Source organism: Aotus nancymaae, unplaced genomic scaffold, assembly GCF_030222135.1.
Source record: "Aotus nancymaae isolate 86718 unplaced genomic scaffold, 86718_ANA_hifiasm-v0.15.2.pri h1tg000059l, whole genome shotgun sequence".
In the NCBI taxonomy this organism is placed as follows: domain Eukaryota; kingdom Metazoa; phylum Chordata; class Mammalia; order Primates; family Aotidae; genus Aotus; species Aotus nancymaae.
Window position 1 is genome coordinate 75,559,372 of NW_026988473.1, and position 18,613 is coordinate 75,577,984.

Below are 18,613 nucleotides of genomic sequence, written 5' to 3' on the forward strand. Positions count from 1 at the left end.
GGAGGAGGAGGCAGCTAGTATTGAATACTGTTTTAAGAAGTCTGGCAGTAAAGGAAAGAGGAGGGGGTTGAAGCTAAAGCTTAAGGAGAAACTTGGGCCCAGGAAGGTTTTTATGAGGCTGAAAGGAAAACAAGTATGTTTGTAGGCAGAGTGAAGAGAGCTGGTAGAAACAGGAGCCTGAGCTTCAGATGCATTGCCTCCTGAGTGGTGCCCCATGAGTTGTGCACCATGTACTGAAAAGGGAGCAGATGAAAATGTAGGAGAGGAGGGATAATTAAAGGAGAAAAATTCTTCAAAGAAACAGGATGGGAAAAAGATTAAGAGTGTGCAGCTGGTGTACCTTGGACTGGAGAAGGGGAACTATTTGTCCTAAGACGGAGTGGGATAAGGATCATTTCAGTAGCGGGAGGAGGAGGAGAAGGAAGAAGGTGAAGGACTTTCCAACTGATTAAACAGGCAGCTAGGCTAGACTGAAGTGATTGTGGAAAAGGGAGAGATTCTAAGGAAATTGATGAAGGTTTGGAGTAGGCAATGTGGCAGAAAGTATACCAAATATAAGTACAAACTTTACCATCAGGGGCTGTGTTGGGGTTAGAGCTGATATATTAGAACATGTACATCACACTGTTACATGGAATTTCCAGTAGTCCACAGCAACCTGGGTACCGTAGAAAACATAGGATTTACTGAGAGGTGCTGGTTGTCAAGAGATGTGGGTCAGAAGAACATGAAATGACATAATTTACAATGGTCTAAATGGGAATATTAACGAAAACTAGGTGGAGAAAGAAATGAAACAAGACGATACATTTGTCACCGGTGGAAGGACAAGAACTCTTGGTGAAAGTAAACTGGTTTAGAGGGAGCTTTCAGGGAGTTGGAGAGGTAGAAAGATTGGAAATTAGAGAGGTTGGGATGCCCCAGTGATTCCAGAGCCGGGGCAGTTCCAAGGAATGCAAAGGTCTGGGATGTGGCTGTGGAATTAGGCTCCTAACGTGGAGCTGAAGTGAGTGTTGTCAGGAATTGAGGTGAGTGTGTTGGATAGGTTAGCAGGGTGGACCTTGAACTCACGATGGCAAAATAAAGAAGGTTCTTGCCTTACCTGATCGTGTATCTGCCTTCGCCTTGGGAACATGGCTGAGCCTGGAAACCCTGTCTTCTTTTTTATTTTTGTAGGGCTCCCAAATCCCTGCTCTTTTTTGTCCTCTTTTGCCCTTGCTGGGTGTGATGTGCCTCTTCTGCAACTGCTGAAGTAATTCACCGCACATTTTCACTCTTTCCTCATTTTTTCCACTTGGCAGAAGTATGAAGAAAGATTACAGACACATGGGACACCTCTGTGTTGGTAACTTAAGCTTCTGTGACTATCCTTTCCAAATCAGAAGGGAGTCATTTTTCAATTTCCTCCATAAAAGAGAGAGCAAGTCTGTCTTCCTACCAAGCATTACCAGTTGTTAGGCATTGGTGAACATTTGCTGGCAAACGCAGCTCTGTATTATGGCTGACTTCTTTGAGGAAATCTGCCTGTTGTAAGATGTTTCGGTTCACCTGTTTTTTTTTTTTGTTTTTTATATTCAAGCTTCTGATTTCAAGTTTCAGATTACCTCCTGAAACTGAACTAGATCCCTTTCCATTTAAAAAGGCAAGTTCCTAGGGCATTGTGGCATGAGCCTGTTGTCCCAGCTACTCAGTAGGGTGACGCTAGACATTCGCTTGCGTCCAGGAGTTTGAGGCTGTAGTGTGCTGTGCTCATATCTGTGAATCGCTACTGTGCTCTAGCCTGGGTAACACAGCAAGACCCTGTCTCAAAGAAAGCAAGTTCATGTAGATAATAACTTTAAAATTAAATAAGAATAAGATTTAAATGAACACTTAAGAAGGATGTGAAAGAAATGATTAAAATGGTTTTCCCGTAGAGAATTAATCTTTCAAAAGAAATTATCTTCCTATTGCCCTAATCTTTCCTTTTTCCCTTGTTCTTACTATACAAGCATTTTCTTTCACCCACAGAAAAGAGAGCTATGTTTTAAATTCATCTTTGAAGGCTTTTTTTTTTCTCTCAGGAATGGCTACATTTATATTTCATACTCTCATGTATCAGTTGGAAAAATCAGAGAAAATGAGTTGGAAGAGTATATCATTTTTAGTATTTGAATCAACACATCTCACACTAGATTTCATGTCTCATACAGATGGCATTGCCCTCTGCATATTTTTCCTCCAGTTTGGAATTGCCAAAGGAAAGATGTAAATATGAAAGGTAATGAATGTTGGAGAAAGATTATTACAATAGCTGTCAGATGTCATAAATACCATATCGGTATTGCTAGAATGCATAAAAGTTTACCCTTTAAATCTGTGCAGAAAAATTTACTCTGTAGTTGCCACCCATCAGCACTTTGAGAATTCAAAAATTAAGAAAAAATTTTAAAATTTGTTTTAAAACTACCCCCAACTTTCTTTGTTCATATTGTCATTGTGGAAAATAATAGATGTTGAAAAAAGAGACAGAAACTGCTGATGGGAACAGTACTTGGAATTCAAACATAAGATCTCAAAACTTAATATATCAAAATGACACACTCACATATATTTTAGTAAGGCATAAAACTTTCTATTAAAATTACCTGGCCCATACAGACAATCCCCAAGGGGCAGAATAAATTCCAAACACATAGCTACATTAATGATCTGATAAGAGGTAAGAATCATGGAACTTTAGGGCTGGAAGAAACTTTAGAGTGAATCTGGTTTAATCTTTTCTTACAGATAGATTGAGGTTCAGAGACGGTGAATGATTACCTATGATCATGTAACTGAGTAGGGGTAGAATCCAGTATTCTAACGTCTGAATTCTGTGGTCCATCACAAATCGGCCATCTAAATTTTAGCACTTTAACATTTATACATTTAAAGCTAAATTTTAAAGTTGGGTGACCATTTTAAAACATTTATGTCTTAAAAGTAAGTTAAAGTACCTGCATTTTGTTCATGAAATAGAACATTCTGACAGCTGCATCACTTTGGAAACAGACATGATTGCCTCAGATGAACTTGCAAGGACGAATTGAGATGAAAATGATGATCAGAAGGGGAGTAGGAGATTGTGATAAGGCAGCCTGTGTTTGTGTGTAGAGACCCACCACCTGTGACTTCGGAGAAGGAAAATGCAGAGGCATGTACGATCTGAAATGTGTCTCTCAATCATCAGTCACTGTTTATCAGAATTGGAGGTCTCAGCAAGTGAACCGAATGCTTTCAACCCAGGCATGTCAGTGATTGCCATCGACCAAACGTTCTGTCACACCTGCCTGCTTTTCTTTCTTTTTCTCTTTACTTCATTACATATTGATTGACTTGGGTTTTACAAGTTCATAAATCACATTCTTTTAAGAGGCTTCTTGGCTTTTGTGTGTGTAGACTTGAGAGTACTGGGAAAGATTGATACTCGAATCACAGTAACAAAGAACTTCATATTCCCTCCTTCAGCTTCATATGCAAGAGCGAAGCATCAAAAGACAGTGTCATTATGAAGAAATAGATTTAAAGGCAGTGCAAGCACCTCATAAAAACCTGAGGTGCCTGCAGCAAACCCTCCTCCATCTGGTGGAAGCTCTTGTGTTGCACCCATGAAGTCATTGGAGAGAGCTTGAGAGACTTTACAACCAAGAAGAGGATTTAATATTAATTACATAATGAGATGCCACTCTTGCAATTAATTGCAGATATTATTACCTGATTGCAAATCTATAATTCTGATGCAGGAAAGAATAGACTTCCATCTGTAATGAAGGGCTTGTCTGTGGTAAAATAATAGATGAGGTGATAGGTATGATTTCTTTTGCTCCTAAAGCTTTCTGGTTTTATAAATCTTAGGAGTTGAAGTCTTATTGTTATTATTTTTATTTAAAAAGACTAATTGTTCTCTGCCCCAGACATTTTAAATTATTCTATAGATGAATCCTATACCATTTGTTTCTTATTGTTTACAGGTAAGAAGTGCTACATAAATTCTGCAAGGTTATTTTTCTATTTTTAGCATCTAAGTTTTAATTATAATATAAACCAGTTCTATGACATTTTAAATTCTTGTTTGATAGGTGGATCTTAAAACATTCATTTCTTGCTATTTACAGATGTAAACTGATATATGAACACTAAAGGGAGAGTTTTCTGTTTTTAACATCTAAGCATTTTTATAATAATATAAACCAGTAATAGAGTTTCTATTTCTTATGGAAGGCCTATGCAGTTGTACAATATTAATGCCCAGGATTCTCTGAAATAACAAGTCAGTCAACTTTGTAGGTTGGTGGTCCAGTATTGGCAACAAAAAAAATTACATTCCAAGCAGTGTTTAACAGCTGATTTAATTTGGAGGTATTTGGTTATTCCTTTCCGAATTAACTTCTGACCGCCAGTTTAATACATCAGAAGGGAAAAAGAAAGCGGAACTGCATTTAAGAATGTCTGTAATTGATAGAGCTGACTTCTGAAGAACTGCTGAACTCTTGCATGTGAGAAGCGGCTTATGCTGAAGGGACAGTGCTTTGAAAGAGAAAAACAATTGAGGCTTGAGAAGGAGGTCTCTGAACCAATTTCTACTTTAGTACTTCAGAACCATTGCTTGTATTTTCTTTGTAAGGGTAAGGCAGGAAGAGGACAAAAAATGTTCTGGGTATAGCTGTTGTTGCTTAGTGGAGTTTGCAAACAGAATTTACAGGCATAAGTGTGTCTTTTGCATCAGTTTAGTAAAATGACATCCGCTCTCACAGTGTTGCTACAGAAAGTCAAATCAGTGGAGTGATGTGATTAAGATAGTCATCATTATTGTGGATCAGTCAAATTCTGTCGTACATGTGGTGTTTTCTTAAGATACTTTTAGTAAATATACAGATTCAGAAAAATTCCCTTGAAACCAGAATAAAAACATTCAAGTCCTTCAGCAATGATAAGCATTGCTATTAATTAAAAGCTGACTATGCCCTAGATACTGTACTAGGTACTGTCTAGAGAGCCTTATCAGCTTCACTGCTTCTAAGGTAGGTTCTGTCATTCATCTTTATAGATGAAGCCCCTGAGCCTGAGGGAGGTACCTCACTCGTTGGTAGGCTCACACAAGTGAGAGGACCTACATGTGTTTGAGATCATTGTCTTCCTTAAAAACTATGGTATAAGTAATGTTACGTATAATGCATCCAATTATTTGTCTTAATTTCTTTAGGACCATTTAGAATGTGACAGTCAAAACAGCAGGTACTTAATTCTTAAAACACTTGAAAATAATTGATAAAGTTTAAATAAAATTGTCTCATGATGATCTGATTGTAGATTTTTCTACAACCGGTTATAATTCCTATTCTAGTTTTCTTTCACTTCTCCAGCAATATGCTTAAAAGCTTCAGATTTATTTTAGCTATAGTTTAAAAATAATAAATTTACTGGGAAAGATCCATGAGTTATATTTTATAATTATAAATGACTTTTTCATTGATGGGATAAATAAGAAATTGGAGTGCCTACTTCTAGCTGGGCTTTCTCAAGCCCCAAGGGTATATGATGAACAAGGCAGATAAGGTCCCACCACCCTGAAGGAAAGTGATAGTAAATGAGTAAGATCTTACTTACTTTTGTCCATTATTTTAAGTTACCCATGATCCAGAAAGACTCTATCGACAACCTGAGTGTGTGTTGAAAGCGCTGTTAGGACGCTTGGGAAACTGCGTCTTTTCTTCTGTTTTGCTTTAACAGGCCTGGAAGTTCCACACGAGCAAACTTTTGGTTACTCATAGAGTTGTTTAGGTTCTCTGGGCCTCTGTCACCGTTTTCAGCAGTTAGCACTTAATAACTTAGCAAGGCCTGGAATGCCTTGGACTGTTAAGAAGTGTGTGAGGAATGGAAGCGGCTTGGCATGATGGAGCTTCTGCAGAGAAGACTCCCTGGGCAATTAAAACCCACACATCAGAAAAGAATGAAGTGTTCGAGGGGAAAAATGCAGAAAACTGACTTAGCAACTTTGCCTCACACCAGCTTTTTGCACAACCCTTGGAATTGAGAGCTCTTTCTACTAAGTTGTGTATCTGCATGAAACAGGGTCAATGAAAAGGAATGAAAAGTGAAGTCCTTTGGGTTCAACTGACTTGTTTGTCAGCATTTCAAACACACTAACCAACCGTACTGGTTAGTGTGACCAGTATGACATGGTTATACCGACATGGTTAAACAGCTGTAGAGCTCTAGGACCATTATGACCACTTCATAGGAAGGCTTTGCTTACAGTTCTGTGAGGTGACATTCAGGAGACAGCAGTCTTTCTCTAAGTCATGTTAACAGAGAACCTCAAAGAATTTCCTTGGCTGCAGGCACTGTATTGGAACTATGTATCCTTTCCTTGTGCTTTCTTTTGTTTCCTTTCATTTCCTTTTCTTTCTGCTGTTGTGTCTTGGCCCTGTCTACAGTCACTTGCTGGTGTGAAAGCTGTTTCCTAACACATAGTTCCCAGTGCTGACTGTGCATCAGAATCAGGGGACCGCTAAAAGATAGATTCGCAAATCCCACTGACTTAGGCCGCTTACTTGGCAAAGAACAAGCAAGTAACTGCAGCTAAACCTTCCTCCAGTCGCAATGTGACTAATTATTTCTCTATGAACCCCCACCAGCAAAACTTCTGGAAAGGCATCTGTTTATCAGCCCCTGTCCTCTCCTCTTGCCCTCTAGAACTTTGGGCAAGGAGGAATACATTGCAGATATTCCATTTTGCTTTTCCTGGGCAGCTTGACTATCACCCTGAGACCATTAGTAAAGCTTGGGTACCTCCTGCTCCTTTTACAATTATTGCCACCCGTTACTTTTACTGCTTCCTTTGGCTTGAATCAGGCAGTATTTTGCAGGCTCACTTGCCCCTCTCTCATTGCCCAGGGAGCAGCCTTGCAGTGTGCCTTTTCTTTCCTTTGGGCAGTGCTGGGAGGCCCTGGGCAGGACCCTCACAAGTCCGGCCAAGTTTCTTGCTGTAATGCTGAAGCTGGTTCTCCCTTTTCCCTGTTGCTGAGTGGAGCTAAGAAATGCATCTACTCACAGGGAGCAAAACAAAACATGCTGTACCCAACCTTCCACTCTTCCATCGCTGGGATGCCTTCTGCTCCCCTTGCTCTTACCAGTGCACTTTCGATTTGAGCCCTCCTCTTTTGCGGGGATTCTCTTCGGTTGATCTATACTCCACGGTATAGTTAGCCATGTAAACCACTAACTTCCTAGTGGTCAGCATTGCCCTTTGTTCTTAATATGATTTGCATATTTCCTGGGTTTCCGCTCTGAGCTTTTCCTCTGTGGAATGGGCCTTGGTGATCTCACTTGCCAAGAGCACCTAGGACATATTTATTGGCCCTTTGGAAAGGAAACCAACTGGAAAGCTTAAGTATGTGGGATTTATAGAGCCTTTCTTCACAGTGACTCAGGTTTCTTTTAATATGAAGCAATGCTATTTTTAGTCAAAATTGTAACTGTGGTTTAGTCATATGTTTTCTCCCTGGTACTTTTTTAAAGGGGGAATTTTAAGAAAGTCCGATTTTGTGAGGAATTTGTTTACTGCAGAAACATCCAAGGTAAATGGTCTGGGATGAGAGCAGATTCACTGAGTCATATAGACTCTTCAGTTGGAAAATACTACATTGCAAATTCCCAGATCTCTTGGAGATTTGATTCACTTGAATGTGAACACCTACTAATTACAAATCAGTTGTCAGTAGTTTTCTAAACTTGTAAAGAAATGGCATCGTGTCTTTGCATTGAAATCCTCCATAGAAGCTCCAAGTTTGGAGCAGACAAAAGCAGAACTTTTCTGGTTGCAGGGGAAGGAAGCACCACACTCTGATGGGCTCAGGGTTAAGAGTTCTTGCATCATCCTCTTGTCATTTCCACCCCGGATGCTGTGCTACCCGAAAGGTAGAGGCAGCACAGATGCCCAGCAACGCTGCCTTATGTCATCCGTTAAAATTGTACACCATCTTTCACACCCAGGGCTGTGTTCTCCACACCCAGATATGGACAATGAGACAAGATTTAGGAAATGTTGGTATCCTGGGAAATCTTGCAGAAGGATCCAAGGTTCTGAATTAATCAGCGATAAGTTTTATTTTATTTTAGAGACTGTTACAAAGATAAAAAACTGTATTAATGCATCCTAGATTTTAAAGGGTAAAGTGTATAAAGAAGTTTCAAACAGTTTAAGATCCTGCTGGCTGGAAATATTAACCCTCTCCACTGAGCATTTGCGAAAACCAGGACATTTTTGTATATTAAAACTTTCAGATCATTAGGCAGAGGGGAGCCTTAGGTAAATTCCAAACTAATTTTTGATGTTAGGCTAGAAAGTAGAGAACTACTTATGACATGTTACCCTATTGAAATTTTACTCTTAGAAGCCACAGAGCCAGGGTGAGGTGAGGGGAGGGTTGTTAGCCATCTTTCATTGTTACTATTATTTTTTTGAGATGGAGTTTCACTCTTGTCACCCTGGCTGGAGTGCAATGGCGTGATCTCCGCTCACTGCAACCTCCACCTCCCAGGTTCAAGTGATTCTCCTGCCTCAGCCACCTGAGTAGCTGGAACTACAGGCACCCAACACCACGCCCAGCTAATTTTTGTATTTTTAGTAAAGATGGGGTTTCACCATGTTGGCTAGGCTGATCTCGAACTCCTGACCTCAGATAATCTGCCTGCCTCAGCCTCCCAAAGTGCTGGGATTACAATTGTGAACCACCGCATCTGGCCACTCATTGTTACTTTTTAAAATCAGCAATTGGCTGAACAATTCTACTAGACAGGAAACATATCCAATATTTATAGCAGCAAATATAGTGGCTACTTTGCCCTTGCAGAAGCTGCAGCTAAAGTTAACTCTGGCTAATGTCCCTATGAGGAGCATGAGAGATCCGTACCCTGACCCTTCAGACCCAAGTGGTTACGTCTGCTGTATTCCCTCACAGGCCCTTCCCTGGGCTTGTAGCAGTGATCCTGATTTTATTTAATAATTATTTGTATACTTTTAACTTTAGTTTAAAAAATTTTTAATTAGATAATTTTTTATTTTAGGGTTTCAAAAAAAAAAAAAAACTCTCAGCAGCTTACAAACACCTTGTGGGCAGATACATTATTTGTCTTCCTCGTTACTGAATACTCACTCCCTAGCAGAGTCCTTGCCATAGAGTATGGACTCACTGAATAAAAGTGTACTGAATCTTTGAATGAATGATTGAATGAATCACTGCAGAAACAATCCGATTTCTACATTTTCACCAGTGAAGAGGAGCCATTATGGGTACTTGGAATGTTAAGGAGGCATTCTAATAGAGTAGTTAAGAAGATACTGTTCTGAAGGGGGTCTTTCTGTGCCACTCTTCAGCTGCTGTGAGGTTGGAATTTTCCTAACCTTTCTGTGCCTTGGTGTCCTTGGTAAGGAGGGGAGAAGAGTAACACCTGCCCTGTAGAATTTTATGGCAATGAAATTGAGTCTGGCACAAGTGATCAACATTTGAGGGAATGGGTCTATATGAATGAACCTGCTCTATAACTAAGTAATGAAAAATTCCATGTCATTCATATTTCACACTGTCACCAATTAGTAATAGGGCCTTTGCTATGACAAAGATGTCAGAGTGGATGAAACCGGACACAGCATTCATTGCCCAAATAGTTGAAATGTGGAGGTGACATCTACCCCATAAAACAGAGAAAATTAAGTAAAATTAGGGTGTTGCACTCTGCTGCAAATATCCTTAGCTTTTTCTGAAAAACTGTCCTTAAAAATATAAAAATCTATCATTCTTATCAAGATATTGAAGTTTGATAATAGATAAAAGCTTCTTGTTGAGTCTAAATAATACTGAGTATCTTTGGCTGTTTTTTTCAGCTCTCCTTTTATTATTTCTCTTTGATTTAAGATCTATCTTTTGGCACAGTAAATAGATCCTTTATGGAATAGGACATAGAGGTCCAGGAGAAAAATGGGTGTCTAGAAGAGACCACCCTTAAATGAGTGCACATTATTTAATCTACACACACTATTAAATGCTCATGATTTCCCTCAGCAACAGAGGGAATGCTTTAAATGTTTGGAATTTAAATTTCAGGAATTTCCAAGTGAACACAATTGTTAAATATATATATAGAGAGAGATGAAAAAATGTGACTCATTTATAGAGTTGATAAAACATGGTGGGTCATAAGATGAAACTAGGGTTATTAATATCATGAACAAATAAGGAGATAAAAGGAGAGAATTAGAAAACCAAAGTGCAAAACCAAAAGGAAATCCATGCATCATTTGGCATGTATAAACCAAGCCCTTTCTAAATGCAAGGTGCTGAGATTCTGTGAAGCTTAATAGTAATTTAAAGGTTTGTATTACATTAATATTTATTACGGATTTACTCCGGGCTGTAGGATGTTTTGTGCAAAGCATTATGCATATGTTATGTTAAGCTCACCACAATTCTGTGACGTAGGTATTGTTACGTTCATTTTTAAATTGAGGAAATAGGTCTAGAGACTTTACTTAATTTGTTTGAGATTATATAGCTAATAAGTTGTGCAGCCAGGATATGAATCCAGATCTTCCTAATCCCAGTGCTGCATACTCTTGACCACAGTGAGGCTGTCAATCGTATAATCTCAGCCCTTGGGAAGCTTGGATTCCTTGTGACACTAGCAACATGTCTTAGGTTGATGAACAAATTTTGCTTCTCTTCCTTACCGAATTTTTAAGGATTTTAGAACTCTGTAACCTGCTCTTGACCATTCTGGTGTCAGCTTAGAAAATATATCCAAATAAAACCCTACCTCAGAGATAGTCACTTCTTTTAAGAATGATAGAACCAAAAAGTAAATTCCCATGTGCTGAGACGTGGTGGGAGAACAGGTATGGTGAGGCTCATAAATGCATAAAAGCCTGATGTGATCTTTTCCATTTGTGCCTAAGATTGTCTTGTCTCCTTGCAAAAAACAGAGATCATGGTTTTAATGGCTGTTTGCAATTTCAGCTCGGGTCTTGTTATAAAGTTTACATTTAAAGCTTTGCAGTGGTACCAGGTTTAGGATGAATTGGAAAGTAGCTGAGGGGGAGACAACTTTAACATTTCTCTGGGGAAGTGGACTGGAAAATTGCTGGAGACTGAACTATAGGGAACGATCTTGAATTGGTCTCTTGGGTTGGACATAATTACCTAATGGATTTTCCATCTTTCAAAATTTTAGGCAGGAAAAATTTGCCTCAAAATATACCAACAAAATGTGAAGTGTACAGCGTGTTCCAGTTCTCTTCGGGACTGTAAACTCCTGGCCGCCTCTGGAGCCTTTGCAGAACGTAAAGACAGGCAAGGGGAAGACACGTGGAACACAAGAAATCAGACTGATGCATGATTGAAAAGTCAGAAATTACATAATTCAATTTGTCCCTTTTAAGTCAGTACTAAATTCTGATTCATCTCCATTCATGAAATGTTTTGGGTGTAGTTAGAACTACATTTTAATGAACAATATAACCTAATTATGCCTGAGCATTTTATTTTTCCATGGACTGCAAAGGTATTTGTTTAGTGGCTTAGAGGTTTGCATACCAGAGTTTCCTGGTCAAAGGGGTGCATTATGCAATAAGTTTTTACCCCAACGTTCACATATGTATTCCCTTATATTGCTTGGATACTTTATTGGGATCAAGAACATTAAGCCTCTTTTTTTCTTGTGCCCCCAGCTATATCCCAATACATTTTCTGTTTTAATGTGATTTATTATTACTCAGATTGCTTCAGGGATGACAAAATACTTGGTCTCAAATTTTATTACTGGCTGATGTGTATCAGACTAGACTTGGCTCCGTATATAAATATACTCCAATAAAGGGACCCAGCTTCCATGATACCAAATACATTCATTGGAACAATAAGTGTGGGTGCTTGCTCTGTGCCTAGCTTGTTACAGCTGAGGTGGACCACAAATGAAACAGACACTGCTGTGTTGCTTTCCTGAGTGGGAGAAGGAAGTCATTTACAGGAGAAACTAAAACGCTAGGTATACAATGGCAAGAGCTCCAAGGGATCAAAGTGCCGTCATATTCAGACGAGGGATTTGCCCTGTGGGATCATGGGAGAGGGCATTTGCATTAGCTGCAGTCTTGATAGTGCCAAGAAGGAGATGTTCCAACTGGGTACAGGAGCATGAAAGAGGCCCATGGCTGGGGAACACAGAAGTCCACTGGGAGGGAACTGTGTGTGGTTTCATTTGATTGGAGTTTTGGTTGTGTGCAGGATGGTAGTGGGAAAGAAAACGGGGGCCAGATTTTCAAGATTTTTGGATGTTCAGAAGGGAGCTAGAACTTAATTTGTTAGGCAGCTGTGCTTCCCTAAAAACTGTGAGCATCTTGACATTAGGAGAACCATGATTTGTGTAGAGTTACCTGGATGCAGGCAGTGTACACAGAGGCACATAGGGGTCAGAGAAAGAGATGCAGTAGAGGCTGGTGTGTTAGGATGAGTGGGAATAAGAGATGGCCCTAGAGCAGGTGGAATGAACATGGAGAACTAGAGACCAAGGCCTTAGGGAAAAACCAACTCTATCCACTGATTCTGAGTGGGGTGGGGAAGAAGGTGAAGAATTAGGGGTTAGATGGCAAGGAGAAAGATGGTGGCATTAACAGAATTGGGTGGGAAAGGAGGAATGTGGTTGTGCTGTGTGTGGGGGGCAGGGGTGGGAGTTGTTGGACAGGAAAGAGCTATGACCAGACTAGTTTTCTTTCCAATCCTGATCTGACACTTCCTTAGCAGTGCAATACCGAGTAAGTGCTTGTGCCCCTCTGAGCATGCTCCTGCATCTGTAAATTACACCTTTAATTCTTAGGACTTATTATTTCAAATATTATTTAAAAGAGTTAGAGAATGGAATGGTTCAAGCAGTTCTCAGAAAGTAAGAGGAGGAAAGAGCAGGAAATACAATATGGAAATGATCTGAACTTTCTCCTGCTGCATAAGATTTAAACTCTTGACATTTAAAGCGGAAAAACATAATTTAAAGTTTGACTGAAGGGTTTGTTAATTATTTGTGAAGAGGCAGCAGATTCCTCTTTGACACTTAAAATGGCAATACTTTTGGGCAGCACATACATTGGCCATGTTTATAATTAAGGCTAATTGTGCAATGAGCACTAAATAGGAAATGGGTTGAAATTTCCAAAAAAAAGCTATACAAATGGACTTTAAATGAGTATTACAAGCTAACAAAAAAAAGAGGAGCTATACTAAGCCACAGGAAGAGTTCCTCCTTGCATTGGTGGTGTGGACGTGTTTATGCTCAGAACTTAGAACTGCAAATGAACAGACATCCTGCTCTACACATAACAACTTGTAAATAATTATATGTCTTCTGAGTTACTTGAAATGTTATTGAATTGAAATGAATTGGAAGGGAACCAGACCTGCCCTCGAAAACCGATGGACTGAACTTTCCCTAATGCTGGAGGGGACCTAAAAATCTGTAGCTTTTAAAGGAAGAGGTTTGCAACCTGCTTTCCTCTCCTCTTCCTTTTGGTGTTTTTCCGATAAGGGATGGAGAGCAGAAGATGTGGTTGGGGTGTTTGTAAGATGGAACTGGAGTTTGCCCTCAAGTCTTTCAAAGATAAGACAGTTTTACTTACCAGGGAGAGGATCTATTACACCGTGAGCAGCTGCTATTTTTGAGGCAGGAAAGTGAAGCTGAAGAGCTTTGTACAGCTGTCATGTAGAATTCTAAGCACCCATTTGATAAAACCTGTCAGTGTGACCCGATTTCTTGGGCAGATGCAGCCCTTGGCTGTAGCCCCTTTCCTCTCCACCCCTCTCCGTTCATCAATTTCGTTTTTGTTTCCTGTTAGAAATGTTCCAGATTTACCAGCTTAACGTGATTGTGTGTGTGTGTGTGTGTGCGCACATGTGTGTGTGTTTTAAGAGTGGTCATTTGTATACTTGAACTCAGACTCCTATTTTTCTTTCAGAAGTTATACTGAAAAATATTTGACCCAAGGCTCTAGAAATTTTGCCCTATGGGGAAAAGGAAGAGAAGAAATCTTTAATCAGCTTTCTTACTTGGTTATAAAAGTGGTAAGCCATGAAATTGGAACAGACGGCTTAATAATAGCTGGACTCATATCCCTTTGTTGAATTCTGCTGACAATTTTTTTAAAATCTTTATAAACTCCCACTTTCAGTAGTTCTTTTAAAACCATTAAGGCCCTGTGGGTAAATGCACTAGAGTAACAAGTCTTCATCTAGGTATGTTACAGGAAATGGGCCATGAACTAATTCAGGACTCATGCTGTAGACAAGGAAGCTTATGTTATGTATCTGTAACAAATAGATTGTAAAGTTAATATATCACCTTGCCCCTTGTCTGTGTGGAAGTTCAGACAGTATTGTTACCATGTTAGGGTGTACCTGAGGGGGTATGTGTAGTAGCTGGTCTCTCTTTAATAAGTCAACGTGGACTTTAGAACATCCTTTAATACGAGAGTTGAGACAATTTTGAGAATTGCAAGCTGACCGAGTATGCAAACATGTAGGACATCAGACAGACAATAAAATGACTTAAGTGTGGATATCCTATTTGCTTTTTGTCTGCAGATGTTAAGCGGTTTCAGTAGCTGGGAAAAATTGTGATGTCGTTATCTGTGGGTAGTGTGGTGATAGTTTATCACAGGGCAGAGTTAATGAAAGAGAAAGAGGTGTATCATTATTCATATTTAAAAATGCTATGACAGTGTACTACTTCAGACAAGTGTGGTTTCCATAGATCATCCCAGATCCCTGTGCTCAGGGGATTTGTGAAAAGATAGTATTTTCAGAGGCAAAATTATTTCAGTTTGTTCACAGGAGAAATTTTAGAACGTAAGGAGGAATTTATCCAAACAAGAAAGGCATCTGCTGAGCTTACAGCATTAAATAGGAAAGGTGAGGAGGGACACACTCAGTTTAAAGACATCTTAAAGCTACTGTCTCCAGCCTGGGGCCTCAGACCGCTGGGTAATTAGAGTGTGACTGGCATGCATTGTTTGTAGACTGAAGGAGTTAAAACTAGATTCCTCACTATACTTTGGGTAGTAAATGTGCCTCTTATGCGAAGGGATTGGAAACTGTGCTGTAGGGTAAGATAGTTTAGGAGCAATGCTTTAGTTTTCTCTTGTTATTTTTGTCTTTTAATTTGTCTATTTTCTTATATATAGAATTTCTGTCCAAAAATCTAACTATGTGATTTTTTAGCTTAGCTTAGAGTAGTGCAAGAAAATTACAGCCACCAGTTGGAATTGGACCCAGTTCAGTACAGCATTCAATCTAAGGGCCTTGTAGCTTCCAGACCTTCACGTTATTCCAACAACGCCTGGCTGGTATTATAACATATATTTATTCTTGATTGCTCTAGAAGTTTATTCTAAAAATCGGAATAATAACACAACTAGGTTAAGTGCAATGTCCTTTGAAACTCCAAACCAGTAGTTCTTTAACCTATTGGTGCTGGTTGGATGATAAGGCATTTTACCACTTTATTTATTAAAATTCCCCATATTTGTGCCTTTTAATTAATTATCTAATTAAATGTATTTTATCTTCTTTTGCCTGCATTCCAGGTTTTCTTATTTCTATGTTGTTTCTCCTTTATTTACTCTCTCCCTCTTTTTAATTCTTAGGTCTCTAGAACAATAAATGGACTCTAGCATTATTTTTCTTCCATGTGACCTAAAAAAGCTACCATATTAGAAGAGGCTACCATATTAGATTAGCTTTCACTTAACACAGAGGCATCCGAAAAGATGGAACGGTGGTAAGAAGCTCCTAAGAAGTAATGTTTAATTGGAAATCGGAAATGCTATTGACTGAATCAGGAAGTAGAAGGAGACCTCCTCAGTTGCCCTTGATTGGTAATTACAGCTCATGGGTAGTTTCCATAGCCTTCAGAACGCCTCATCTTTACTTCTTATATATTTCCCTGTAAGTAGCATCTTTTTCCAGAAGTCGCTTCAATGGTCCTTTTGAGGACTTGATAGAAAGAGCAAGTGTATAGTCACCTTTACTGACTTCAAAGGAGTCATTTGACATATCAAGCTCTTCCCACCAGCTGAAAAATCCTTAGCTCAGAGTTGGAGGACCAAATCCCTGAGCCATTATGAGATACAAGTGATTCTTGGTTTGGCCCCACAGGTCAGAACTCAGAAAAGAGCAGCAGATACATCCAGAGTCTCAGGGAATTAGAGAAGTTTCTTTCCCTATCCAGTGGAGTTTTTGCTAGACCTTTATGAAACAGGGTAGATCATGATATATTTTTAGTGATTGAAAGAAATAAAATGGAAACAAGTTTTATTCTGATAATTATTTGAGATTTTAGTTCATATCACTTGAGGAAACTAGAACATCCCACATGGAGCTGTGATAATTAGGAAACATTCCCAGAATATGGGATTGGTTGACAATGCCCACATATCTGAGTCTACATCACCTGTCCAAAATGCAGGTGATTGCAGATGTTCCTGAAGGATGCGTGCCAGTGCTAGCATATAAAAAAAAGAATACAGAATTATAGAGGCAGTTACCGTGGTCAAGGTGGCTACCGAAATGTAGGTATTTCTCTTTGGCCCTGGTTCCCTTATAGTAATCTCTTTTAGTTTTCTCTTCTTCTTTTTTAGTTCTCCTTGCTTTGTAGCTGGATGCTATATCCCACCCACATTGTTTATTCTAATAAAGGACATGTTGATTTCATCTACCTGGGAATCCTTAGTGGCTTTGTTTCCAGTATTCAGAGCTCAGTGCTAGAGAGTTGACTATTTGTGTAGTTGAGCATTTCTCTGTGTTAACCCAGTGAGGGTTGAGTATTGTCGGCAATTCTAGGGGTTCCATCTTTTTTTTTTCCTCAATTCTCTTAATCTGGTTTTCCTCCAGGTTTTTGTGTCATAGCAGAGTCTGGAATTTGATAGATGTATGTGTGTGTACATATATATATCTATCTATACACACACACAAAATACACACACATACACTCCCACACAATAGGATATAGTGTTTGCCCCTGTGTTACATTAGACAGTTGTAAATAGAAAATTGATTTCTTGAAAAAGATTTCATATCATCAGTGCTATGGGAGCAATACCCATATCATTGCTTCATAAAGAGTTTAAGGATTTGTGAAAAACTGTTCTTCCTTCCTCTGAAATTTTCTTTCTGATATGAAGATTGCACAAGATGTGAAGATTGGATCTTCTGAGTAAAATTCCATTTATTCTAAAATGTTGTGTGATAATTGTGGTATTTGAATATAGGTGTGTGTATGCATCTATATATAGATATATATAGATGAACATATATATTTGAATGCTTATAATTTTAAGTTTAATTCAAAATGATTAAAAATTAACAAATTATTAAGCATTTTTGCCCAGTGTATTACATCAGCATTGACCATATCCTACCTTGTGTTGCTTTTAATTTTCTCTCTCTTTTTTCATCTTGACATCTTTTACTAGCCACATTTCTAGAGAACCCAAGAGCAGGGATCTGCATTTGATATAGCTCTTGGGGAAAGAAAGCTGACATATACTGAACGACTACTGGGTTCTAGGCATTATGCTAGTGAAGCAGTGATCCAAGAAGTGCTGTAAAGTAGATATCATTACCCCCACTTTACAGATTGAGAATTTAAGCTGCAGAGTAGTTAATTTACCTATAGACATGTAGTTAAACCTGAGCTATTGACCAATCACTGCCATCCCCATCATCTCACGTTGACTCTATCAGTATGCCTCTTCTACTCTGTGCATTCTAGGTGTCATTTTGTAGACTTTGGCTAATTTAATAACGTAAATGATAAATAATAGAAACCAGAGTAATATAACATTTTTCTTGTCCCATAAATGAAATATAACATTTTCCTTGTCCCGTAAAACAAATGCTTTTATATATCTTTTTTTTCTTGTATACATTTCAGGAGAGTAGGGGCTTACTACATCAATAGTCCACATAGAAAGAGGCATGAAATAGTTATCTATAATGTAAGTGAAATGTGTATTGAAATGGTTAAATTGAAGAAACCAATCTTGGGTTGTTTTAAGGACACCAAGAGTCATCTGTACCACTTGCTCTGTAGAGCAAACTATGCATTTAGAGGGAACTTAACTAGTAATTCAGAATGACCACTATTGCATACCAGGCACTTAAGCTCTGGGGGAATCTAGGTTGCTATGACAATGGAAATATTTTTATTTTCTCCATTTTTAGAACATAAACACATGAATCCTGAAAATTGCTTAGGTTTGCACTTTGTTTTCTGACTTCATGTTACAAAGACAGAGAAGTGACAGAGACACTAGCCATGCTTCTTCCCAGTGACGCCGTAGATTCTCTCTTTCACTCCAGGCTCCTTGTGGAGGTCCTGGAACTTGGCTTGGCCATACCTAGGCTTCACTGACATCTTTTCTTAAGGGCTGTCACAGAGAGATATCAGACACCTTTCCTACCGTTAATCATTCAAACAATAACATGCGTTTATTTCACCTTGGATTTGAAATCTACATCTCCTTGGGTAAAGAGGATTCCAGGTCAGAGATACC